This window comes from Chlorocebus sabaeus, chromosome 20 (assembly GCF_047675955.1).
Source record: "Chlorocebus sabaeus isolate Y175 chromosome 20, mChlSab1.0.hap1, whole genome shotgun sequence".
NCBI classification, from domain to species: domain Eukaryota; kingdom Metazoa; phylum Chordata; class Mammalia; order Primates; family Cercopithecidae; genus Chlorocebus; species Chlorocebus sabaeus.
The window spans coordinates 51,422,132-51,449,363 of NC_132923.1; the positions used below are offsets into that span (position 1 = coordinate 51,422,132).

Consider the following 27,232-nt stretch of genomic DNA (forward strand, 5'->3'; position numbering starts at 1 on the left):
TAACATTTTGCATAATTCAGACTGACTAAACCTACAATTCCTGGTAACTCCATTTGAATCTTTGGCAAGCCTTGGAAGTAAACTGGAGCTACCTCCAGGCTCAGACTAGCAATCATATTACTAGGTCAATGATTTTACATTCTAGTCAGATTCCTTTAGGTTGCAAATAACTGAAACATATTCCTGCAAGAAGAAGGAGGAAGAATGTAAGGATAGACTCAAGTAGAAACCACATAATCATTAGGGACATGAAGTCTCTCTTTCTCCTCATGCCATCTCTTCTCACTGTCCACTTGCTTCATTCGATTCTCTGGTTTATCTTAAGCTTCCTTGTGGCCCACCCGAGTTTACTTCATATTCCTGTAACCTAGCTACTGTGGCATTCTGACTCAGATTTCCAGTTTCTCAACTTAAAATGTTTATATGGAGAGCCTCATGGGTCCATACTAATTTTTTGATGCAGGCAACCAAGTGATAGACAGCTGGCCAGCCTATGAATAGACTGAATTCAGTTCAGGTGCCCAACTCTGGTTCAACCAGATGTAGGTTCAGAGGCCAAGAGCAGAGTGGGTTTGCTTAGAACAGCAGGCAGATTCCTGCATATAAATAGGCAGGCAGTGATTGGTGTCTCCTGTGTAGCTGGCCTCCTCATGCTGATAAATGAATCCAAACACTGACCCGTCGTGAAATAAAGAGTGCCTTGTGTGGGGAAGCCACATTCTGATCTTTTATTCCATTGAGTTTTAAAATTCGATGATGATCACCTTTCTTTCTTCCTGTTGAAAAGTGGCCTGTCCTATATCCCTTCAGTAAGACACACGTCTCTCGTATCCTAGGTGAAATTTAAGGTGTAACGTAAAATGCTATTGCTGCAGGAAGAGTGGACATCAGGAAGAAAAGGGGCAAATAGGAAGAGAGAAGGAGAGGAAGAAAGGAGGAAGAACTAACTGGAAATGAAATCCTCAGTTTCTACCCAGAAACTTGATACATCTCCATGACACTAAGCCATACGCTAGAGGATTGGGGGAGAGGTGGCAGGAGAATTGAGGGAGAGGGAGAGGAAGGGAGGTGGGATTGAAACAAGGGGACAAATAACAGGAAGGAAAGGATTTTGGACATTAGGCCTCAGAAGGTAGAAATTCCACCTTGATGTCTTTGGCATGATGTTGCCAAAGGATAGGACTTGGAATGGACATGATCAACTGGGCCAGATAGCCCATTTTCCCTTTTCCTGAAAGCCCACCAGTTGACAATTGATATGGTTAGGCCTTATGTCCCTACCCAAATCTCATCTTAAATTATAATCCTCATAATCCCCACATGGCAAGGGAGAGACCAGGTAGAGGTAGTTGAATCACGGGGGCAGTTTTCCCTGTGCTGTTCTCATGATAGTCAGTGAGTTCTCATGAGATCTGATGGTTTATAAGGGGCTCTTCCCCCTTTGCTCGGCACTTTTCCTGCTTGCTTGTGAAGAAGTTGCCTTGCTTCCCTTTCACCTTCTGCCACGATCGTAAGTTTCCTGAGGCCTCCCTAGCCATGTTGAACAGTGAGTCAATTAAACCTCTTACTTTTATAAATTACCCAATCTCAGGCAGTTCATAGCAGTATGAAAGCAGACTAATACAACACATCCATGAGCAATTGCTGGGGCAGTACAGCTCACAGCATGAATGTCTCAACTTCTGCCACAGTCAGACATGCACCAGAAAATAAGCATCTGGCTGTTCCTGACGTCCTTAGTGGACTGTAATATTTTGAATTTGCCATTCTAACAAGTGGTCAGAATTGCGGATATCATTTAACTATTGGGATCGATTCGTTTGGCTTTAAAATGTAACCTGAAGTCAGGTGTGATGGTTTATGTCTACAATCCCAGTATTTTGGGAGGCCAAAGAGGGAGAATAGCTTGAGGCCAGGTGATTGAGACCAGCCTAGGCAACATGAAGAGACCCTGTCTCTTAAAAAAAATTATCTGGGCATTGTGGTGCACACCTGTGATCCCAGCTATTCAGGAGGCTGAGGTAGGATGATTGCTTGAGCTCAGGAGGTCAAGGCTTCAATGAGCCATGTTTGCACCACTGCACTCCAGCCTGGGCAACAGAGCAAGACCCTGTCTCAAAAATGAATAAGAAGGTAAGTAAATTAATTCAATGTAACATGATATTTTCATTGAGCATATACCCTTTAGGAAGGACAGAAGGACCTCGTTATTCTTTCAAATGTCTTCACTTGTTTTTTACATTAACTGTCTATCCTAAATTGATGCCATATAGTCTGACCTGCAGATTCATATTTGTCAAGATTTCTAAATATTTGATCTTAGGCACTGTCTAGTATTGCACAAATTACTAATCTTTTATGCTTTTTTTCCTGATAATTAAAAAAGAGTATGCTTAAAACTGAATTCATCCTCCTAACCTAGTTCAGGTGCCCCTCCTCCTTGAAGCACCCCACACTCCTAGAGCTATCATGTCCCCCTGTAATGCTTAATACTGAGTGTCAACTTGCTTGGATTGAAGGATACAAAGTATTGATTCTGGGTGTGTCTATGAGGATGTTGCCAAAGGAGATTAACATTTAAGTCAGTGGGCTGGGGAAGACAGACCCACCCTTAGTCTGGGTGGGCACAATCTAATCAGCTGCCAGCATGGCTAGAATATAAGCAGACTGAAAAATGTGAAGAGACTGACCTAGCCTCCCAGCCTACATCTTTCTCCCATGCTCGATGCTTCCTGCTCTAGAACATTGGACTCCCAAGTTCTTCAGTTTTGGAATTCGGACAGGATCTCCTTGCTACCCAGCCTGCAGATGGCCTATTGTGGGACATTGTAATCGTGTGAGTTAATACTTAATAAACTCCTTTTTATTTACATATCTATTCCATTAGTTCTGTCCCTCTAGAGAACCCTGACTAATCCCCCTACTTTGGTCAGCACATAGCGCTCCATATTGTCCTTACTTATTTGCATGGTTACTCACACATCTATGAACTCCTTTCCCACAGCACCTGTGACCTTTTCACTTCTGAGCCTCCAGCACAGAGCACAGTGAGGAGCACACAGTAGGTAGGTGCTCAGTGAATGTCAGTTGAATTGAGTAGACTATGTTTAGCACTCATAATATTCTCAGGACCTACCCTGTGGGGCCACATTGTAGGTGGAACTTTGACACAGGACTTGAGGTCAGGATGCCTGTGGTTAAGCCTTGCCTTGTTCTTAAGAGTATGTGGCTTTGGTCACCATCTTCCTGGGCCTAGTTTTCTCATAGATGAAATATGGGTAATGATTCCTGCCACTGAAGACTTTTGCAAAGATGAAATGAAAAAATATATATGAAAAATCTTTATAATGTTAAAGGGCAGTTTATAAGGAAGATATCATCTAAACCATTCTTTTGAAATTTCAGAAACTAATCCTCTTTAGATGTGATCCAAGACAGATCTTTCTTCTGCTGAATCCTGCTCTATGGCAAACATAAAGTTGAAAGATATACTGTTGTGAGAATTATAAATATGAAACATTGGTGTAGTGCCTAGCATATAGTAGTCACTCAGTGATAGCTGCCATTACTATTATTACTACTGCTATTATTAGGACAAAGTAGTGTCTCCTCAGCTGGCTTGGAGGAAAGCAATTGGGTAATCTGAGAAGGGTAACAAATTTTCAATCCTTGTGCAGTCTGCCACTTTCTATCCCTGAACAAGCAACTGATTTTTTTTTTTTTTTTGAGATGGGTTCTTACTCTGTCGCCAGGCTGGAGTGCAGTGGTGTGATCTCAGCTCACTGCAACCTCCGCCTCCTGGGTTCAGGCGATTCTCCTGCCTTAGCCTCCCGAGTAGCTGGGACTACGCCCAACTAATTTTTTGTGTTTTTAGTAGAGATGGGGTTTCACCGTGTTAGCCAGGATGGTCTCGATCTCCTGACCTCGTGATCTGTCTGCCTCGGCCTCCCAAAGTGTTGGGATTACAGGCGTGAGCCACTACGTCCAGCCAGCAACTGATTTCTTACCTCTTTTCTCAATCCTATGTAATCTTTCCTTCCTTGCGTGCTGTGAGGATGACTTTGAGCTCAGAGAATTGCTGTAAAAATCCAGGTAAGTGTTGCTATCCTCTTGAGCATGTGCTTTAGTTCTCTTATTATCTGCATCTGTCAGACATGGAGCCTTTACCGAGGATAGTGAGGCTCAAAAAATTTCAGCATTTATCTTCAGGGCTGACATGCCACTTTATTTAGAAGTTGGGGTGGAGATGGAAACTTTCCAAGTACTTGATGCCATTGAGCCTTGTTAATTTGTGAAAGAGTTTTGTACTTGCCCTCTTTCTTTCTTTTTAACCATTCTTAATTTTCCAATCCTGCTTTTTGTTGGCTTCAAATATGCTCACCAGAATCCTGCCAGCTTTAGTTGGAAGAAATATATTTCCGAGCTTAGTTGGACATCAGTTTTTTTTGGGCCCTGCCCAGATTTTTGACAGAGAAGGTAGTGTTAAGGGGGTTGATGGTGTCTAGACGGTAAAATCAGAAACTTTGTAATTTATGTTGTATTACAGACGTCCACTTCCCGGATTGGAAAAAGGAAACTGACTTTTATCTAAGGAAGTTACATTAAAAACCAAAGCCCTTGGGTATTTCTGACCTAGGAAAAGTTGAAGCTTGAGTCATTTTACATAACGTTCTCCAGCCCCTTCAAAGACTGGAATTATTGAGAGTAGTCCTGTGTAGGGTCAGGGATGAAAAATAAACTTCCAAGTCTCAGAAGATAATTCATGGAACCATATAGCAGTCTTTCCCAGCTACTCACCTCTGGTTAGACCCCTGTGAGCTCACAATGCAAGTGGGTCTTGCACATCAGTTTCAGAGGGATTTTGGAAAGTTGAAGAAGAGAGAGGCTAATAGCAAAAGAGCATGGAGGTGTTTGGAGTTCCAAAGAAGATTGAAGATCTGACTCAGGGCTCCCACACTAAAAAAAATCACTTTTCCTTAAGGAAAAAGCATGTTGTTGATTTGGAAAAAGTATTACAAAAATTAAAAGTGCCTTAATTATGCAATGATATTTTGTGTTTCTTTTTATGCTGTTTAATGCTCATAAATATCAGATATGTCCTCAATATTCATTATTGTGGAAAATATTAGAAAAAATATTAATAAGCGAGGCAAAATTTAAGTAAAACTAAAGGCTTTTAAAGCCCATGTCAGCTTTTGTTTTGACCTGGATCATCATCCTAGAATTCTGAGTTTCTTTCAGAAAAGTATGAAATTCTTTATGTAGAACTGTGAGACATCATATCAAAAGCTACTATCTGAACTGTTTTAGAACACATGTATTTAAAATGCTGTAGTCTTATTAGCATTATGAATTAATTCTTTGCTTTTCTATCAGTCTTAAAAATTTTAAATTTCTCAAAGTAGGAAAATTAGTAAAAACTCCATTCATTACAGAAAAAATTGTCTTGTTATTCTTACAAGATACTAGGTCACTTTATCTGAGTTAAATTTCACTTTGACAGTTTCCAGCTGATTGTGCCTGGGTCCTAATAGACACACAGTAAGTGTTAGTTGAACTGTATGTTGAGTTCTTTCTAAATTTTACATCAAAAGCACTTTTTAATATGTAGTAACTAGATGATTAGAATTTGTCTTGAAGAGCAGATAGTTTTAGAAAACAGATATAAGAAACAAGAGAAGAGTGTCATGTATAGTGTATTGATTACTAAACACTGATGATATGTATAATGTGCCGAAATCTCTGTAGCAGCCAGGGATGTAGTGGAAGTCTTTTCCACAGCTTTGTAACCCCCTGGCAGAGAGCTGAGAGATCAGAACTCTGTCAGACACTTGGGAAGCTGCAGTCCCATGACATTTGCTCCCGTGTTACTCAGTTTAGGATGTTTATGTTGTTGGCTTCCCAGGGTGATATTTGACATTTTTCTTTAACTTCCACAGTTCTAGCAGAATGCAAAAAAGGTAAAGGGTACAGTGGGAAATTCCTGATTAATTGGCAAATTGTCTGTACAGAAGGATGCTTAGTAATCAGCCTAAGCTGGAACAGTCGTATTCCACCCATGCTAATTATGGCAAAATGCAAAGATAGTAAAACTGCAGAAATAACAATGACTGATTATAATAGTCACCATTAATTAAGCTTTCTTATCAGCTCACTTAATCTTTACAACTCTATGAATTTGATATTGTCACAGTTTTCAAATGAGCTACTTGGAGTTCAAAGAAGTTAAATACCATGACTAAGATCACAGACTTAGTAAAGACTAGAGTTTTTTCAAATCAGATTTGGTCTGTTTTTAGTTCAATACCCATCCTTTTAATTGCCAGCATGTTATAAAGCTTTTTATTCACCTTCACTACTAGTTTCTTATAAGAAGTTATATTTTGGCTTACCCTAATCTGCTCAACAAAAGTCTCTAGGTATCAATATATCATACCTAAAAATCTAAGAGCCCTTTAAAAATAGATCTTCCTCCAGTATCATCTTGATCCCTGTTCTGGTTATTTAATGCTACACAACAAATTATTCCAAAATGTAGTGGCTTAAAGCAATGGCAGCATTTAATTTGCTCATGAATTTGCAATTTAAGCAAGACTTGGTGGTATACCATATCTCTGCTTTGCTTGGTGTCGGCTGAGGTTACTCAACAAGGTCTAGAATACAGTTGACCCTTAAACAGCACGGGGGTCGGGGCATCAACTTTCACTTTCACACAGTCGAAAGTCTGCAGAGGTTTCCTGTCATTAGGCTCATCTTCCGAAAAGCAGAAGAACTACAGAATGTTCTCAAATTGCAAATACATTTTAAACCTCTACATTCTTGAGCAAATTTCACCCTTCAATAGAAATTCAGCCAATTGTTTTAATCTCATAAAGAACCATTGTAAGGAGCCCTAAAATTTTTTTCCAGTTTTTATTAGGTTCAGGGGGTACATGTTCAGGTTTGTTACATGGGTAAATTGCATGTTGCTGTGGTTTGGTGTACAAATGAGTTCATCACCCGGGTAGTGAGCATAAAGGTAGCTTTTTGATCCTCATCCTCCTCCCCCGACCCTCCACCCTCAAGTAAGCACCAGTGTCTGTTGTTCCCCTTTTTGCATCCCTGTGTACACAATGTTTAGCTCCCACATGTAAGTGAGAAGATGCTGGCATTTGGTTTTCTGTTTCTGCATCAATTCACTTAGGATAATGACCTCCAGCTGCATCCATGTTGCTGCAAAGGACATGATTTCATTCTTTTTTATGGCTGCATAGAAGTATGTAGTATATGTATACCACATTTTCTTTATCCAGTCCACCATTTATGGGCATTTGGGTTGATTCCATGTCTTTGCTGTTGTGAAAAGTTCTAGATTGCCATCTGTTAGATTTGTTGTGAGAAATAAGGAGTTAATGAGAACAAATTACGTGAAACAAATAGAAGTCCTAACATTAATGGTTACTCTGTATTTAGTGTTAAACTATGCTTATGTGTTTATTAGAGAATATTAAAATTTTATAAATTTACATTGGACATTTAAGAGATTAAATACATTGCCACAAAAAAACTGCATATAACTTTTGACTCCCCCAAAACTTAACTACAAATAGCCTACTGTTGCCTGGAAGCCTTACCAAAAACATAAAGTGCATTAACACGTTTTTTGCACTGTATGTCTTATCTGTTTTAATCTTAAAGTCAGTTAGAGAAAGAAAATGTTAAGAAAATCATAAGGAAAATATATTTACTATTCATTAAGTGGAAGTGGATTATCATAAAGGTCTTATCCATGTCTTCAGATTGGGTAGGCTGAGGAGGAGAAGGAAGAGGAGGGGTTGATTTTGCTGTCTCAGGGGTGACAGAGACAGAAGATCTGCTTATAAATGGATCCCCCTCAGTTCAAACCCATACTGTTCAAGGGTCAATTATAATTATTTAAATATCCGCCAGCTGACACTGGGAAGACTTGGATAACTAACTGGAGGCTGGCACAGCAGAGGCTCCACAGGCCTCTCTCTTCATCTCTGGGTGGACATGCTGTGTGGTCTCTCCAGTATGGCGGCATCAGAGTTGCCAGGCTTCCTCCATGTCCATGTTGGCTCAGGTTGCCCAATGTGTGTGGAGGGGCTGGCGGCAGGCCGCGAGACAGGGAGAACCAGGTGGAAGCTGCATTGTCTTTTTCAGGCTAGCCTCAGAAGTCATTCAGCATCACTTCCATCACAATTTTTGGGTTAGAAGTGAGCCACTAAAACTGGCCCATATTCAAGAGAAAGGAAATTAGTCTTTACCTTTTGTGGGAAGAATGTCTAAGAATTTGTAACTCGTTTTAAAACCACGGAGGCACCTGTGAACCTTGCTTGAGTAGTGCCTCCCGTGACACCTGTTTCTACTTAAAGTGATAGGGTTGGCCCCAGACAGAAATGTGCAAGAACTGAGAGTTGTCAAAAATGTCTACCACTTCACAACTGTGACCCTCGCTTCTTTTCAGGGCCTCCCTTCCCACCAGTAATGGCCCTGTGTGGCCATAGAGCTGCTCTCTTCTCCCACTTCACACCTCTTCTCAGCCCCACCATAATACTCATCTGGCTGATTAGTTAGCCCAGGACACTGAAGCCCAGAGATAAGCTGAGCACCATTACCAGCACAGCCAGCAGAGCTCCTGCAGCATCAGCAACACTTTGTGCCTGAGCCAGCTCTGACTGAGGCTCATAGTGTCCCAGATTGCTATAGCATACGTTTTCATATCAGCAGTACATGCTTTCTCATCTCTTCTAACACATTTGTATTAATGATATGCCACAGCTTTCCCTGGGGTTTTGGCCAAAAGCTTTATTGTCCATTTTCGTAGATTTTATGCCCATGTTCTCTTTGTCTTGTTAATGTGAATTCACATATAGCTTTAAAATATGATAAATATTAATCAGTGATCAATACAAAAGCATAAAAGTATTTCTATTAAAAATTATCACAAGTTTCTTCCAGAGGTTAAAAATAAAGTTACAATAAAAGAAAAAAAATTTTTTTAATTATCACAAGTTAAGGAGACCTTTTTTCACCTTTATTTTTAGTATTCTTGAATTTATGGCCAATGCAATAAAATATAAAACAGATACAAGTGGCTGGGCACGGTGGCTCGAGCCTGCAATTCCAGCACTTTGGGAGGCCAATGCTGGCGGATCACTTGAGGTCAGGAGTTCAAGACCAGTCTGGACAGCATGGTGAAACCCCATCTCTACAAAAAAAAAATTAGCTTGGCATTATGGCACATGCCAGTAGTCCCCTCCTACTCAGGAGGCTGAGGCACAAGAATTGCTTGAACCCAGGAGGCAGAGGTTGCACTGAGACAAGATTGTGCCACCGTACTCCAGCCTGGGCAACAGAGAGAGAGAAAGATAGACTCTGTCTCAAAACAAACAAACAAACAAAAAAAGATATAAGTGGTCCAGCACAATCATATGCCCCTTTTATTTCACTTACTCTTCTGTTCTAGGCTCACTCCCATTCAGTCACTGTCCAGAAACAGTCCTTCCTTTGAACTTTGCACTAGTTGTTCTGTCTGCCTCAAACGCTCCTCATATGTATATGACTCTCTCACTTCCTTCAAGCCTTTGCTTAGGGAGGCCTATGCAGACCACTTTATTATTTAAAATTGCACAGTTCTCCACCTCCTGCATTTCTGTCCGCCTTGCTTTCCACTACTTTTCCATAGGACTTACTACCTTCTCACATGCTACATTTGCTTGTTGTACTTATTTATTTTTTATCCCCTACTAGCATGTAAGCTCCACTAGGATGGGGATTTTGTATGTATTGCTCACCCATTTATTTTCATTATTTAGTACTATGCTCAGCATATAGTAGATGCTCAATGAATATTTAGTGAATGAAAGAATAACTGTTGGAAAGGAAGAGAACAAAATCCTGTTATTTGCCTTGTTAAATCATTTAATTAGAAACCTCAAGGCAATCAAATAGAAAAATACTGAAACTAATGGGCAGGCTTGTTCAAAGGTACTGAATTTTCTCGGTTGATTACAGTCAGTTACAGATTGAACTCTTTGTTCTACCCTTCCCCTGCCTTCTCACTATTGCACTTGACTAGTCTTTAATAATACAACAACTAATGGGCAAATTAAGTGGAAAAAATCAATTTTTATTTTATATAGCATCAATATTCTGTTAGCAAATATATTTTTTAAATCTTAAGCAAATATAAAATGCCTTGGAAAAATTTTTATGAAAACACTTATAGGAACAACACAAGAAAAATAGTGAAACTTAGAGACGTAGAACAAGATAAAAGGGTATGTAATCTGGGTAATCACTACTTATTATATATCATGAAGATTTCTGTTTTTTCTAAATTTATGTATTTAATACTCTTTAGTATTGCATACTAATTATTAATTTCAATATCCTTTGTTTAATATTGTTCCAATCAAATTCTTAAAGGATTTTTTGCCTGGGAAGTAAGTTAAAGTTTGCCTGGATTCCAGAATAAGTAGATGAAAATAGCCAAGAACATTTTGAAGAAGAGAGGATAGTGTTTGTTCAGAGAATGTCCTTTATTATAACATATTAAAATAGAATATTAGGCCAGGCATGGTGGCTAATACCTGTAATCCCACCGCTTTGGGAGGCTGAGGCAGGAGGATCGCTTGAGCTCAGGAGTTCAAGACCAGCCTGGGCAGCATAGCGGAACCCCAACTCTACTAAAAATATAAAAATTAGCTGGGCATGGTGGCACACGCCTGTAGTCCCAGCCACCCTGGAGGCTGTCGCTTGAACCTGGGAGGCAGAGGTTGCAATGAGCTGAGATCATGCCACTGCACTCCAGCCTGGCTGATAGAGAGACACACCCTGTCTCAAAACAAAACAAAACAAACAAAAAAACCCCGCACAATATAACACTTTAATAATTAAAGTGGTACTAGTGTAAGAATAGACATAAAAATTAAAGAAATGTCATAGTCTTGGAACAGACTCAAGTATACATAAAAATCTGAGAAGGAGGCATCACAAGTCAGTGGGGCTAGGCAAATGATTCATCATTTTTAAAAATTGGGGCATCATAGGACACATCAAAATTCAAGATGGATCAAAATGTTAAATATAATAACTAAAATATAAAAAGTAATAAACAATAAAACAATGAGAAACAGGTCGTTTTAAGATGTGCTGTTAGGATAGGGGGTGAGGGAAACAGTGTAAGTAGAACAAGGAAATCACAATAGGAAAAAATCAATCACTTTGATTACATTTTACATCCTGATATGGTATCTTAAATGTATTTTAATTCTTATTAATAAATATTGTACCAAAAATGTTGAATTATTTTCTTTGAATCCTACGTTTGATCTACGTAACATAAATAATTACCTGAAGATTTAAGTGTGTTTGTTTTCTAGAAAATCAAATATCAAGAACATTTAACATACATAGATTTTGAATAAGCTAAATCAGAAAGAATACAATATTTTATTTGTATCTTAAGTTTAAAGTTTCCTTAGTATTACTTTTCATAGTTAACATAGCTTAGGCTACAAATAACATAACTAGGTTATGTTTCATGGCTGTTAGCTGTTGTTGACATTGTTGTTTTTATGAAAGAACGTGAATATTTTAATGATGTCCTTATGAAGGAATAGTCCAAAATATGGAGGCTCGAGGTTTTGAAAAAGTCGCTCAATTTTTTTCCAGCTTAATAATTTAGTACAAGTTTTATGCATGTTGTTTGCCTAGTTGTTGGATTGACAACAATATCTGTGAAATTCCTTACAATTTAGTATATTAGCCTTCCTCAGAAAATCCTGAGGATGTTCCCAGACTGTGTGCTGCTTGTACATTATTGCAGTTGTCATTGTTGTTTTGCATTAAGGACAGGAATCTCTACAGATGGCAACCAAATACTTGATGCATTTTTCCAGAAATCATTGAAGAGAGGTAGGTTTCATGTGCGTAGGTGAAGAAGAAAGCCCTGTCTCCTCTCGCCTGCCAAGCTCAAACCCCTGCTGCTCCTCTGCTGCCGCCTTCCTAGGTCTGCCAGCCTGAGCCCTTTGCCAAGTCCTGGGTGTTTTACCTCCTAATTACAACTCTGCTTGGCACCTCAGCCTTTCTTTCCATGAAAAATCACTAGTGGCACATAGAGGACCTTAAAAACAAAAACAACAAAAAAAGATTGAATTATATATGTATGTATGTATGTGTATGCATGTATGTATACATATATATGTATAGTTTGGCCAAAACCCGGTTTTGTTACATGGATTGGTATCACACAGTGTAAATATCATGATTATAGAGTAGATTCCACCATCTGTAGTCATCTTCTTTGAATATATTTAAGCCAAAACTAAAATGGAGAATTATAAGGTCTAGAGTATTGCTTTGTTTATTTTGTTTTGTGGGAGTTAGTCCAGGTCTTGATCACTTCATGCCCCTAATTTGCTTGCACCATGCTACGCCTTCAAGATGCTAAAATACTAGAATTAAAAGTGAAAAATTCCTGTTGATTTTTAGATGCCTTAAATATTAAACATTTAAATTAACTAAGGGAAGATGAAGTAGATAAACCAAATCATCGAGTAAACTGAGATTCATTTCTGTTTCATTCTGCAGTATATCATGTGATATTTTCCTGGGAAAATTCATATTCATAATTATCTTTGGTTTACAGTAATATTAAAATAACTACATTTCCTGAGTACAATTCAATTGTGCCATTAAGGGATGTAGTGTTCTTTCATCATTCCAGGCAGGATGGAATCTACTGAAAAAAAATTGACTGTTCCAGGAAAGGTGGAATCTACTGGAAATGAAATTGGTCAGAAATAATACACACAAAAATAAAATAGAGTTGATGATATTTAGAAGCATGCATAATGACAGAATTTGCATTATCTCTGTTCTGTTATTGCTTAGACATCTCAGAATCATAGCTTTTGGGAGGGATAGGTGGAAGTTGTGTCATTGATTTATCACTAGCTAGCTGAGGGCCTGCTTAACCATGCACCTGTTAGCCTGTGGGAAAAGAAAAATGGGAGATGAAAAGGCCACACTTTCAAGGAGTTCCGGTGTGGTGATGTTCAATCTTGCTATCTTGAGCCTTTATTCATTTCTTCGTGCTCTAGGACTGACAAATAGGAGGTTACAGTCTAGGGAGAGGCGCAGAAGGACATGGACCTAAAGAGGGAGTACATTCTGCATAGCCCTTTCACAACTTTCTAACTCCGCAGAGTCACTACATGTTTCCTGAGGTTCTTTTAGAAATCCCTTTTATTGTATTTAGGAGTTAACAAAATACTTAACTGTAAAGCTCATCATGTTTGCATTAACACAGATTGTACTCATTGGGGATGTTAGCATAGATCAGGTGCCTGAGGTTGTGGGAAATTATCATGCCTCTTGTATTAATTTCAAAGCAACTTTATGTGTGAGAAATGGCAGGACACTTTAAGATCATTCACCTCACCTAGCTTGACCCTTCTGTCTATTTGATGAAGCTGTAAATAAATATATGTAAGGAATATTGCTTAGGTCTGCAAGCATTAGCATTGTCAGGATGGAGGTGCTGATTACTGAGTAGCAGATCAAGAGGCTCCTAATAGGATCAAATGCATTACTACACAAGGGAGGACATGTGGAAGTGTTTTTAACACTATCTTAGAGCTTTCTGAGAGGAAGAAAAGAAGGGAGGGGAGCAGGGAAGGAAGGAGGAGGGGGTAGGGGTGGGGAAGGAGGGAAGAAGGAAAGAAGGGAGAGAGGGACGATAGGTCTTCTGGTTATTAGACAAAGGAGAGGGTTCTAGCTTAAGGAATAGCCTAGTCCCCTTCAGTCCCTGAAACTTTTGTTTTCTCACTGTCAGGCAAAGAAGGTGACGCATTTGTCAGGTGCCCTGCACAGCTGTCCTAGCTATCCTTAGCAGGACTAAAATGCCTCCTATCAATTTCAGGCCAGTACCCCTGATGAACATCGATGCGAAATCCTCAATAAAATACTGGCATACCGAATCCAGCAGCACATCAAAAAGCTTATCCACCACGATCAAGTTGGCTTCATCCCTGGGATGCAAGGCTGGTTCAACATACGCAAATCAGTAAACATAATCCATCACATAAACAGAACCAATGACAAAAACCACATGATTATCTCAATAGATGCAGAAAAGGCCTTGGATAAAATTCAACACCCCTTCATGCTAAAAACTCTCAATAAACTAGGTATTGATGGAACATATCTCAAAATAGTAAGAGCTATTTATGACAAACCCATAGCCAATATCACACTGAATGGGTAAAAGTTGGAAGCATTCCCTTTGAAAATCGGCAGAAGACAAGGATGCCCTCTCACCACTCCTATTCAACATAGTATTAGAAGTTATGGCCAGGGAAATCAGGCAAGAGAAAGAAATAAAGAGTATTCAGATAGGAAGAGAGGAAGTCAAATTGTCTCTATTTGCAGTTGACATGATTGTATATTTAGAAAACCCCATCGTCTCAGCCCAGAATCTCCCTAAGCTGATAAGCAACTTCAGCAAAGTCTCAGGATACAAAATCAATGTGCAAAAATCACAGGCATTCCTACACACCAATAATGGACAAATGGAGAGCCAAATCATGAGTGAACTCCCATTCACAATTGCTACAAAGAGAATAAAAAAGGAATCCAAGTTACAAGAGATGTGAAGGACCTCTTCAAGGAGAACTACAAACCACTGCTCAAGGGAATAAGAGAGGGCACCAACAAATGGGAAAACATTCCATGATAATGAATAGGAAGAATCAATATCGTCAAAATGGCCATACTGCCCAAGGTAATTTATAGATTCAAGGCTATCCCCATCAAGCTACCATTGACTTTCTTCACAGAATTAGAAAAAACTACTTTAAATTTAATATGGAACCAAAAAAGAGCCCGTATAGCCAAGACAATTCTAAGCAAAAAGAACAAAGCTGGAGGCATCACATTACCTGACTTCAAACTATACTGCAAGGCTACAGTAACCAAAACAGCATGGTACTGGTACCAAAACAGATATATAGACCAATGGAACAGAACAGAGGCCTCAGAAATAACACTACACATCTACAACGATCTGATCTTTGACAAACCTGACAAAAACAAGTGACGAGGAAAGGATTCCCTATTTAATAAATGGTGTTGGGAAAACTGGCTAGCCATATGCAGAAAATTGAAACTGGACCCCTTCCTTACACCTTATACAAAAATTAACTCAAGATAGATTAAAGACTTAAACGTAAGACCTAAAACCATAAAAACCCTAAAAGAAAACCTACGCAGTACTATTGAGGACATAGCTATGAGCAAAGACTTCACATCTAAAACGCCAAAAGCAATGACAACAAAAGCCAAAATTGACAAATGGGATATAATTAAACTAAAGAGCTCTGCACAGCAAAAGAAATTACCATCAAAGTGAACAGGGAACCTATAGGACAGGAGAAAATTTTTGCAATCTATCCATCCGACAAAGGGCTAATATCCAGAAGCTACAAGGAACTTAAACAAATTTACAAGAAAAAAACAACCCCATCAAAAAGTGGGCAAAGGATATGAACAGACAGTTCTCAAAAGCAGACATTTATGTGGCCAATACACATATGAAAAATTTATCATCACTGGTCATTAGAGAAATGCAAATCAAAACCACAGTGAGATACCATCTCATGCCAGTTAGAATGGTGATCATTAAAAAGTCAAGAAACAACAGATGCTGGAGAGGATCTGCAGAAATAGAAACGTTTTTACACTGTTGATGGGAGTGTACATTAGTTCAACCATTGTGGAAGACAGTGTGGTGATTCCTCAAGGATCTGGAACTAGAAATACCATTTGATCCAGCAATCCCACTACTGGGTATATAGCCAAAGGATTATAAATCATTATACTATAAAGACATATGCACACATATGTTTCATGCACTATTCACAATAGCAAAGACTTGGAACCAACCCAAATGCCCATCAATGATAGACTGGATAAAGAAAATGTGGCACATATACACCATGAAATACTATGCAACCATAATAAAGGATGAGGTCATGTCCTTTGCAGGGACATGGATGAAGCTCGAAACCCTCATTCTCAGCAAACTAACACAGGAACAGAAAACCATACACCACACGTTCTCACTCATAAGTGGGAGTTGAACAATGAGAACACATGGACACAGGGAGGAGGACATCACACACAGGGGCCTGTTGGGGGGTGGGAGGCTAGGGGAGGGATAGCATTAGGAGAAATACCTAATGTAGATAATGGATTGATGGGTGCAGCAAACCACCATGGCACATGGCACAAACCTACATGTTCTGTACATGTATCCCAGAACTTAAAGTAAAAACAAAACAAAACAAAACAAAAAACCAAAAAACCTCCTATCCCCACAGCCAGTTTCCTAGCCTTCTGTTCTATAGCTCTAGACTTCCAACAATTGCCACCTTGGTTTGTTTTACCTTCTTCATGTTGCTGCCTCTAGCCATATGGCCACAGATTCTTATCTTTTATCATACATATTCAATAGAAGAAGGCTGCACCAGAAAATTTTAATCCAGCAGGGTTCTGATCTTCTAGTTAAAATGCAGGGTTCTGATCTTCCTGAATAAAGCACAGCATTCTTTACCTTCCAGGCAAGCAGGAGTAAATAGGCATGCTGCTGGCTATTTGTGTTGTCTGGAGTTACTTCTCTTGAGTCTTTGCTGCAGGAAGTTGATGAAGAACAAGACCATTTCCACTGCCTTCTCAGATATCAGTTCTGTGACCTTGGCAACAACCTTACCCTTGTTAAGTAGTGTTTGTCTCCGATATGGTTTGACTGTGTCCCCACCCAAATCTCATCTTGAATTGTAGCTCCCGTAATTCCCACGTATCATGGGAGGGACCAGGTGGGAGGTAATTGAATCATAGGGGCGAATCTTTCCCATGCTGTTCTCATGATAATGAATAAGTCTCATGAGGTCTGATGGTTTTATAAAATGCAGTTCTTGCCTGCTGCCATGTAAGACATGACTTTGCTCTTCCTTGCCTTCTGCCATGATTGTGAGGCCTCCCCAGCCATGTGGAACTGTGAGTCCATTAAACCTCTTTCCTTTGTAGATTACCGAGTCTCTAGTATGTCTTTATTAGCAGCTTGAGAACAGACTAATGCAGTTCCAATCAAACCTCTAAACATACAATAATATCCTTCTCCTGAGTCTTGGTTCTGAGAAGTCTGAAAAGGCAGATGGATAACTGGAAGGATCTTGGGTCACACAAACTACTTGGGTTCTTATTTAGATAGACCACTTCATGGCAGTTAGCTGTGACTCAGCTGGTTAACACCACAGCTTCCTATTGCCTTCTGTAACCAGTGAGACTGGGATGTGGGTGCCATGAATGTAAGGGTTGGGTTCCCTATCTTGGATTATACTTCTCTCACCTGTGTTCAGCCACACTGTTGGAGGAGACATTTGACACCTGACAGACCTTTCCTGTCCCCTCCCTCACCTGTGATATTTGTGGAGCTAGTTCATTAGGAAATACATACATGTTTATGAGGTGGGAGAGGTACAAAAAGAAAAAAAAAAACGTATGCTCAAATATCAGGGGCTCCTAATGCAAGTTTTTCTATCCCTCTTTCTTTCTCTCGTTCTTTGTTACATCCTTAGAGAGAAACAAGATATTTACACTGTGTGTGTTTGTTTTACCAGAGCAATTGACAATAGACAGTCATGTAAACATACCCAGTTTAATGATCATGTAAGAAGATGATGACTATTTCAGTCTGTCCCTTTGAGCTGGCTCTGCATGGACTGGCAAGACACAAGCATTTTGTACTTGCTATTTCTAGATAAAGATCTCACTGCTGTAAAAGTCTGTACTTGAATCCAAGTTACCATATGAACCAGTTGGAATAAAAATCCTAAACAAAATTCCTTAACTAGCTTCTTCCTTCTGAGCAGGCTTTTTGACAGAGATCTGAAGCTTTGCGTTAAAAAAAATTCAGAAAATGAACAGATTTTGAGACGTGCTGTAGTACAGAATGCTCTCTTCTCCAGTTTGTTTTCCATTGTCTCTTCCACTTTTTTTTTTTTTTTTTTTTTTTAGCTCACTTGGGAAAAAAAACAAAAACTAAAACAGAGCCGCTAGCTTGATGAGCTCTTAACACACTGTGGAACTTAGTAGCGTTTAAATGAGAATCATTTAAACCTGTATTCTCTTTTATATGTGAAGGCACCTAATGTGTGCTTGTCTTGGTTTAAAGGTGAAATGGAAATTGACACTAACTATGATCCTGCAGATGTAACTTAACTTTTCTGAGACTTACTTGCCTCAGTATAAAATAAGGAAATTGAACTAACATCATCCTTAAGATAATGAGGTTTAGAAGTTTTGGCCCAAGTGGGTATTCAAGGAAAATATAATATTTTTTTCTTTTTCCTTTGTCCTTTTTTTCTTTCTTTCTTTCTTTCTTTTTTTTTTTTTAAGAATCAGAGTCTCACTCTGTTGCCCAGGCTGGAATGCAGTGACACGTTATGGCTCACTGCAGCCTCAGACTCCTGGGGTTCAGCAGTGCTCCCACCTCAGCCTCCCAAGTAGCTAGGACTACAGGTGCGCACCACCATGCCTGGCTAAGTTTTTAAAAACTTTCTGTAGAGATGGGGTCTCACTGTGTTGCCCAGGCTGGTCTTGAACTCCTGGCCTCAAGCCATCCTGCCACCTCAGCCTGCAAAACTGTTGGGGTTACAGGCATGAGCCTCCACACTGGGCTTGTTTTTCAACTCCTTTGCGATCTCAGGTAATTTATTGATAGGCAATATTAAATTAGCAGAAGCTGTTTGAGTGAACTGGTAGCTCATTACCTACTTATAATAGGTTAGTGTCTTGGGTCCCAAGTATTTCAGAACTGCTCAGATAGTTGCTATGCTATTGCTTAGGCCATAAATTAATTCATTTAACATGTATTGAATTACTTCTGAGTGCAAGGACTTAAGCCAAGGCACTTGCTACATAATGACATATTTAGTCTGTGTAGCACTTGATAGTTTACAAAGCACTTTCGTTTAAATTGTTTCATTTCATTTTTATACCAACACTATAGAGGAGGATGGCAAATATCACCATTTTATAGGTAAGGAAATTGAGGCCTAGTGATACTATATTAACACTATTATTTTATAACTTAAATCTATTATTTCTAAGTTCCAAGGTAACAAGGAATGGGAAAACATACAGGAAAACTTTTTATGAAAGTTAAATATTTGATTATGATGATGATGGCTTTTACTGAGCTCTTATTGTGTGACACTGTTCTAAGTGTTATGTACATATTCATCAATTTAATTCTTGCAACAATCCTATGAGGGAGGCACTGACATTATCCCTATTAATAATGAACGTAATGAGAGGTCCACCAGGACAGGATATTTTAAAGTCTGTTTTGTAAATTTATATTCCCAGTAGCTAGACTAGTGCTTATCACAAAATGAGTACTTCATAAATATTATTTTAGTGAATGAATCTGTTTTTCAAAGAGAGAAACTGAGGCCCAGGATAATTAAGTAACTATCCTTAACCAAAGTCACTCAGCTAATACAAGGTGGGTACAAGATTTGAACTCAGACAGCTTATTCCAGAATTCTTTTAAGACCACAGGCTATCTTTGTTTTAAAAATGAAACAAAATAACCTACCAGCCAAAACCAAATACCTTTTGGAGGGAAATTTTAAACTACCTTAGAAAAACATAACAACTTTTCTTATCCTTGGATTTAAGTTCTTGCAAAGAAACATTTAATTGATGTGAAACTTCAGGCTGGAGATATAATCTTCATGTATTGAAGGTGATCAGACTTGGAAAACAGTTGTTTAATAAGTATTCTGGTGTTTCTGCTTAAGAATGCACTCTCTAAGTGCGTTTGATATTTTATGTTTGTGTTGGTGAAAGTATTCCTTATAGATGAGGAAAGTCTAGCTCTGATTTATCCATCAAAGAAATATAAATGTCTGAGAGATGGCATGGCTAGCTATAGAAGCAGGGAGTGGGAGATGTGGGGAAAGGAATACAAATTCGGATCAGTCAAAAAATACTCGAAGAAAACTGAGTAAAACTGCTAGCTCGCAGAGACGGACAAATGAAAATCTAGAAAAAAAATTAAAAAAAGAAGTGATGGATTGTCTTTGAAAAGTGCAAATCTAAAACTACAGTCCTGAAGTGAGATTTTGGTTTCAACATGAAAGAATTGTAGTGTGAAATGTAATGCCTAACTTCATCCAGTAGTTAATACGACATGACAGCTCACATGAAAATGAACTGCAAAGAAATGCTTAATTTAAAAATGATACTGTATGATCTCAATAATTGAAATATATATGATGATATTAATGTATGGAGAAAAAACATTTGACAGAATCTAACACCCATTCATGATAAAAAATCGCAACACATACTTAAGGGTGACAAACTCAATGTGCCCTCGAAGATTGGGAACAAAGCAAGGATTTCCTCTTTGTCCACTGCTATTCAAAACTGTACAGAAAGTCCTAGCTAGTGTAATAAGAAAAGAAAAGTAAATAAAAGGAGTACAGGCTGAGAAGGAAGAAATTAAGCTATTTTTGCATGATTGTCTCCATAAGAAAATTCCAAAGAATTGACAAAAAAGAAAACACAACTTCTAGAACTAGTAAGGAAGTATAGCAAGATCTCAGGGCACGATGTTAATATACAAAAGTCAATTGCTTTCTTACATTCCAGCAATGAACAATTGGAATTTAAAATTTAAAAACAATATGTTTACCGTAGCACCAAAAAAGCAAGAAGGGAGGGAAGGAGCAAGGGGAGGAGCAAGGGAGCAAAAAAGGAAGAGGTGTAGGAAAAATGCCTATGTATAAATCTGACAAAATATTTTTCATCATAAGAAATGAGTAATCTTTAAAAGACACAGATGAATCTTAAATGCATATTGCTAAGTGAAAGCAGCCAATCCAAAAAGGCTACATACTGTATGATTCCAATTATATGACATCTAGAAAAGACAAAACTTTAGCAATAGTGAAAAGATCAGGGGCTCAGGGAGAGAGAAGGAGGGTTAAACAGATAAAGCACAGGGGAATTTGTGGGCAGTGAAACTATTCTGTATGATACTATAATTACAGATATGTAATTTGTCAAAACCCATTGAACTTCACAGCACAAAGAATAAATCTCAATGTATGCAAACTTAAAAAAAAATCATTTAGGAGGTTGGGAGTCCCAGAATGGAAAGCGGAATGTGATAAAACCAATCTAACTTCTAACTGTCTTACAATGAAACAATCTCACTGAAGCGGGTGAGGGAGAAAGCTGCTGACCTCATTAACTTTGGAAATGAGTGGAATCTGTAAGATTAAAAACAAAAGATACAACACAAAAAGAATGTACAGTATTCTCATTGATAAAGTTGTTTATTTTGTGATATGGTTTGGATCTGTGTCCCCATTCAAATTTCATGTTGAATTATAATCCCCAATGTTGGAGGTGGGTCCTGATGGGAGGTGACTGGATCATGGGGTCAGTTTTCCCATGAATGGTTTAACACCATCTCCTTGGTACTGTCCTTACAATAGTGAGTTCTCACAAAATCTGGTTATTTAAAAGTGTGTAGCACTTCCTCCTCCCTCTCTCTTGCTCCCTCTATCTTGTGAAGCGCCTGTTCCCGCTTTTGATTGGAAGCTTCCCAAGGCCTCCCTAGAAGTAGATGCTGCTGTGCTCTCTGTACAGCCTGCAAAACCCTGAGCCAATTAAACCTCTTTTCTTTATGAATTACTCAGTCTCAGATATTTCTTCATAGCAATGTGGGAATGGCCTAACACAGAAAATCGGTACTGAGGAGTGGGACACTGCTATAAAGACACCTGAAAAATGTGGAATTAGGTAACAGGCAGAGGTTGGAAGAGTGTGGAAGGCTGAGAAGATAGGAAGATAAGGGAAGGTTTGGAACTTCTTAGAGACTGATTAAATGACTGTGACCAAAATACTGACAGTGATATGCACAGTGAAGTCCAGGCTACCAAGGTCTCAGATAGAAATGAGCTTACTGGGAACTGGAGTAAAGTTCACTTTTGTTATGCCTTAGCAAAGACCTTGGCTGCATTGTGTCCATGCCCTAGGGATCTATGGAAGTTTGAACTTTAGAGTGATGACCTAGGGTATCTATCTGGCAGAAGAAATTTCTAAGCAGCAAAGTGCTCCAGATGTGCCCTGGTTGCTTCTAACAGCCTATGCTTATATGCAGGAGCAAAGAAATGACTTAAAGCTGGAACTTATATTTAAAAGGGAAGCAGAATGTAAAAGTTTGGAAAATTTGCAGCCTGACCATGTGGCTGTTGAGCAACCACTTGCTAGAGAAATTTGCATAACTAAAAATAAGGCAAGTGCTGATAGCCAATACAGTGGGGCAAAGTCCTCAAAGGCATTTCAGAGACCTTCATGGCAGCCCCTCCCATCACAGGCCCTGAGGCCTAGAAGGGAAGAATGGTTTCCTGGGACAGACCCAGGGAGTGTGCTGCCCTGCACAGCCTCTGGACACTGCTCCCTGCATCTCATTCAGACCCCAGTTCTAGCCATAGCTCAAAGGAGCCTAGTTCAAACCCCAGCTCAGGCCACAGCTCCAGAGGGTCGATAGTTTGCAACCTTGATAAAATGTGATGAAAATGGCACTTTACCCATGTGATTCTCTCCAAAAAATGATAAACCCAGACTAATTGTTATTTTAAAAAAAATCAGGCAAATGCAACTTGAGGGACATTCTATAAAAATAAAATAAAATTTGATCAGCTCTCCTGAAAACTGTCAAGGTCTTAAAAGATAAGTCTGAAAAATTGTTATAGCCAAGAGAAGCCTAGGGAGGTATGAGGACTCAAATGCAATGTTGAATCCTAAATGGGATCCCAATACAGGAAAAGGACATTAGGTGAACCAATATATGGTAACAAATGTATCATACTAATGTAAGAAGGCAATAATAGGGGAAAGCATTTGCAGGTGCATATAGGAACTTTTTATACTAGTTTCACATTTTTTCTTAACTCTAAAATTGTCCTAAAGAGGAAGTTTATTTTTAAAATACGTTACCCAGACTTACTTTCTTTTCTTTTTTTTTTTTTTTAAGATGGAGTTTTGCTCTTGTCATCCAGGCTGGAATGCAATGGTGTGATCTCAGCTCACTGCAACCTCCGCCTCCCTGTTTCAAGCGATTCTCCTGTCCCAGCCTCCTGAACAGCTGGGGTTACAGGTGCATGCCACCACACCTGGCTAATTTTTTGTATTTTTAGTAGAGACAGGGTTTCCTCATGTTGGTCAGGCTAGTCTCGAACTCCTGACCTCAGGTGATCTGCCCACCTTGGCCTCCCAAAGTGCTGCGATTACAGGCATGAGCCACCGTGCCTGGCCACGTTACCCAAACTTTCTTATTGCTGCTGTTTGAAGGAGCACTTCCTTGCACAATTCCAGGAGACACCATTTATGTAATGGTCTCTCCTGGAGTTGTTCAAGGCTGCAACACTTTTACAACTTTAATGGCTTTTTCCTAGGAAAAGCAATCACATCTGTCATGCATCAACTTGTTTTTCCTGTGAAACTTAGCATAAGTTGATTACAGATCCTACTTCACTGATTTGTCCAGCTAGAGAAGGTTAGGCAGAATCAGTCTTTTGTAGGCAAAGGCGTGGAAGGCTCTTTGCATTCTTGAAATGCAGACATCAACCCAACTATGATATGAGTAGAGAGCATAGAGGGAGCCAAGTTGGCAGATATGACTCTCTTCTCCTGTCCTAACCTATAACCTGTACTCTACTCCTTTATCCACCACTAACATTGATTGTGGGATAGGACCCATAGCATGGCAAGATAGCATTCCTGTTGCACCAGGAACCAACTCAAATGGACCAGGAAAGCCCAGGGATGTGGGCACTGTGTTAAAAGCAGCAGTGACAGCATTCCTGAACACTGAAAAGGACATTTCCAACATCTGAAGAGATGCTACATTTTCCAGCTTGCTAGAGAGAAAGGCTGAAAGATAAAAACTTTTGTTGATTTCCTCTGCAAACAAGTATTTAACTGAAAAATGTAAATAAAATTTTAAATACCAATGAAATGTGATGCCCTCTTCTGGTATTTGGTCCGTAAATTATGTTGCACCAAAGTTTAGATCATAAAGTTCTCCCATTTCAGACCAAATTAATGGTCTTTTACTTTCTGTTCCTATGAATTATAAACCCAACATGTGTCAAATTATGTAATAAAAACCAAATAAAAAGAAATTTGTTTTTTAAGGAATTTCATAAATTTCTTGTTTTACCAAGGTTTATTGGTCTCATTTTAGTGGGACAAAAAACAAATGAACCTTTCATGTTTTCACTTTTTGTTACACTGTAGAGAGACCCTGAATTGTTGGGACAAAAAAGGAAAATGCTTTTCTTGGACCAAGTTTTTGATTGGTCCACTTGCTGAGATAAGCCTCCTGCTGAATCAAATGTATGTTTTTGTGTTTGGTCTTGGATCTTATCTGCCTGCAGCAGCACCAAGCTTAATAACAAATGAGGTTCAAAAATATGAAGCAGCAATTTCGGCCCCTTATCCTAATGTTTTCAAAGAGCTTTGTAGATTTGGTCATTATGCCCATCCTAATCAAACTATCTGAAAGCTTATCTTCTGCCACCATTTCCTACAGACTTTCCACAAAGCAACTATGATTTGTAATCGTTAGTAGAATGGTATGTGGTATGTAAATATAGGTAATAATTATATTTCTATAACAATCTTTAAGACCATCTTTTAAGTCTCAGCTTGACAATGAATTGCCTATTTTTAGTTTTCAAATCAGGGTATTTTTCAATTATCTTGCAATTGATTTTCTAAATTCACTCTTCAATTCATGAGACAAATGGCTTTTTTAGGGCAAATAAATACTATTTGGGGGTTAGAGAGGATAGAGATTATTTTATTCTTTTTGTACTGAATAATTTAGCAGGAAGATGCTACCGATTATAAGGAGAGTCGTATGTATTAAGATCGATAAAGAGAAATATTTTTAAGGCTTTTAGATTTCCCTAGAAGGAGATAGGATTTACATTCTAACTTCGGTTTTCTTCAAAGGGATCCTGTTTGCTTAAATTCTCAGAAAATATGATTGGACTTCTCAGTTGACTGAGCTGTAAGAGTGGTGAGGAACCTGCCCTCAGGAAGGGACCTGTCAACATTTAGAGGGTGTGGGGGTGGTGATACTGGGGATAGAGACTGGTGTGATGGAAGGGATGAGGCCTAGAACACAAGCATCTCGAACCCACTTGCCTCTCTGTGAATGGGGTTCTTGCGCACAGCCAGGCCTGGCTTCCCTCCCTGCTGTTCCCACTTGCCCAGCACAGTAGACTGATCCAGCCCTGGCAGGAGGCGGCTGTCCCTGGCCAGCACCAACTCCTGGCTGCACGCTGTGCTCCACAGAGCCTTCCAGCCCAGCCAGCTTGGCTGTAGGGGTCTCAGATTTCATCTCAAGGTGCCAGCAGAGTCCCTTCACTAAAATCATATTTTTTCACCTGTTAATTTGATCATTTTGCAGTTAGTGGGTTTCATCCACAAAAAAGGGTCTTCTAAAAAATAAAATATAGTGTTGTCTTTCATGATGTTATGTGTAGGACCACTACCTGGTATAGAGCCACTGAGAGAACCTTGGTTAGAAAACATGAGTTCATCCAGGTGTGGTGGCTCATGCTTGTAATCCCACCTATTTGGGAGGGCAATGCAGAGAGATTGCTCAAGCCTGGGAGTTCGAGACCAGCCTGGGCAACATGGTGAAACCCCATCTCTACAAAAAATACAAAAATTAGCCGGATATGGTGGTGTGCACCTGTGGTCACAGCTACTCAAGACACAGAGATGAGAGGATTGCTTGAGCCCACGGGGCAGAGGTTACAGCGAGCCATGATCATGCAGCTGCACTCCAGCCTGGGCGACACAGCAAGACCCTGCTTCAAAAAGAGAAAAAAAAGAAAAGAAGGCACCAGTTCCGTTGTCTGATCCACTCCAGGTCTGACCACACTATTCTAAATTCTTTCTTTTCCGGAAACTAGAGGCAACTGTTTTTAAAATAAATATCCTTGGGAATATTATGAACTTTATGAACATTTCCCTGCAGATAATCAAACTAGTTAAATACTATTAGTAGGCTGGGCATGGTGGCTCATGCCTGCAATCCCAACACTTTGGGAGGCCAAGGTGGCTGGATCACCTGAGGTCGGAAGTTCAAGACCAGCCTGACCAACATGTTGAAACCCTGTCTCTACTAAAAATACAAAATTTAGCCAGTGTCATAGTGGACGCCTGTAGTCCCAGCTACTCAGGAGGCTGAGGCAGGAGAATCACTTGAACCCACGAGTGAGACTTTGTCTCAAAAATGAAAAAAACAAAAAACAAATACTATATATAGAAGGAAACCAAAATCACAGTCACACAAAGACTGTGATAAGACTTTGTTAGAGTGAAAGATTCAAAAAATTTATATTCTTTTTTCATACCTCGAAGTAAATTATATGCAAATATGTCCTAACTTAAGCAAACTGAAAACTAAAAGTATCAACATCAGTATTAATAAATTAAGGGGTTATTTTATTTGCTTTCCTTTCTTTAATATTATTTGCTTTTCTAAAGCTTTCATGATATAATTTGTATAAGTAAATAATTCAGATAATTCCTATGGTAGGATTCAGAAAGAATTTGATTCATTTTAAAATGTAGCTGACATATAATGTTTTAATTATTGAAAAGTATACATTCAGAATAGTATTTTAAAACAACTGAAAAGTTTAGAGAAAATAAAATGCATACCTGTATACTTATTACACAGATTTAAAAAATCAAAATTTAGAAGGCATCTGTGAACCTCTCCTCAATCACAGTCCTCCCCACAGAGGTAACTACTCATCTGAATTTTATGTCAACCTATTCCCTTGTTTTTCTTCAAAATTTCATTACTTGTGTATTTTCCCCCCAAATAATATAGTCTTTCATTTTCTCTGTTTTTTGAACTTTACATAAATAGAATCATACTTTATATGTTTTTGTGTGACTTCTTTTACTTAACATTACTGTATACTGTATTTCAGTGTATGAATATATTCATTTTTTTCTGCTGATTTATATTGGGATTGTTTCTTGCTATTAATATTATGAGCAATCCTGCAGTTAATAAACTGAAATGTGTCTCCTAGGTTGCATGTGCTAG

At 38.9% G+C, this 27,232-nt stretch overlaps 1 protein-coding gene and 1 long non-coding RNA gene across 13 annotated transcripts in view; both read left to right on the forward strand.

The window, feature by feature from the left end:
* The window catches only part of DDAH1 (dimethylarginine dimethylaminohydrolase 1), a 243,397-nt gene that overhangs the window by 120,313 nt on the left and 95,852 nt on the right, over nucleotides 1–27,232 (forward strand). The window lies entirely within an intron of this gene.
* On the forward strand, nucleotides 1,681–26,598 carry LOC140709219 (uncharacterized). The gene is made up of 3 exons (XR_012089615.1): nucleotides 1,681–2,836; nucleotides 3,005–3,065; nucleotides 23,126–26,598. It is a non-coding gene; the product is annotated as an uncharacterized lncRNA (long non-coding RNA).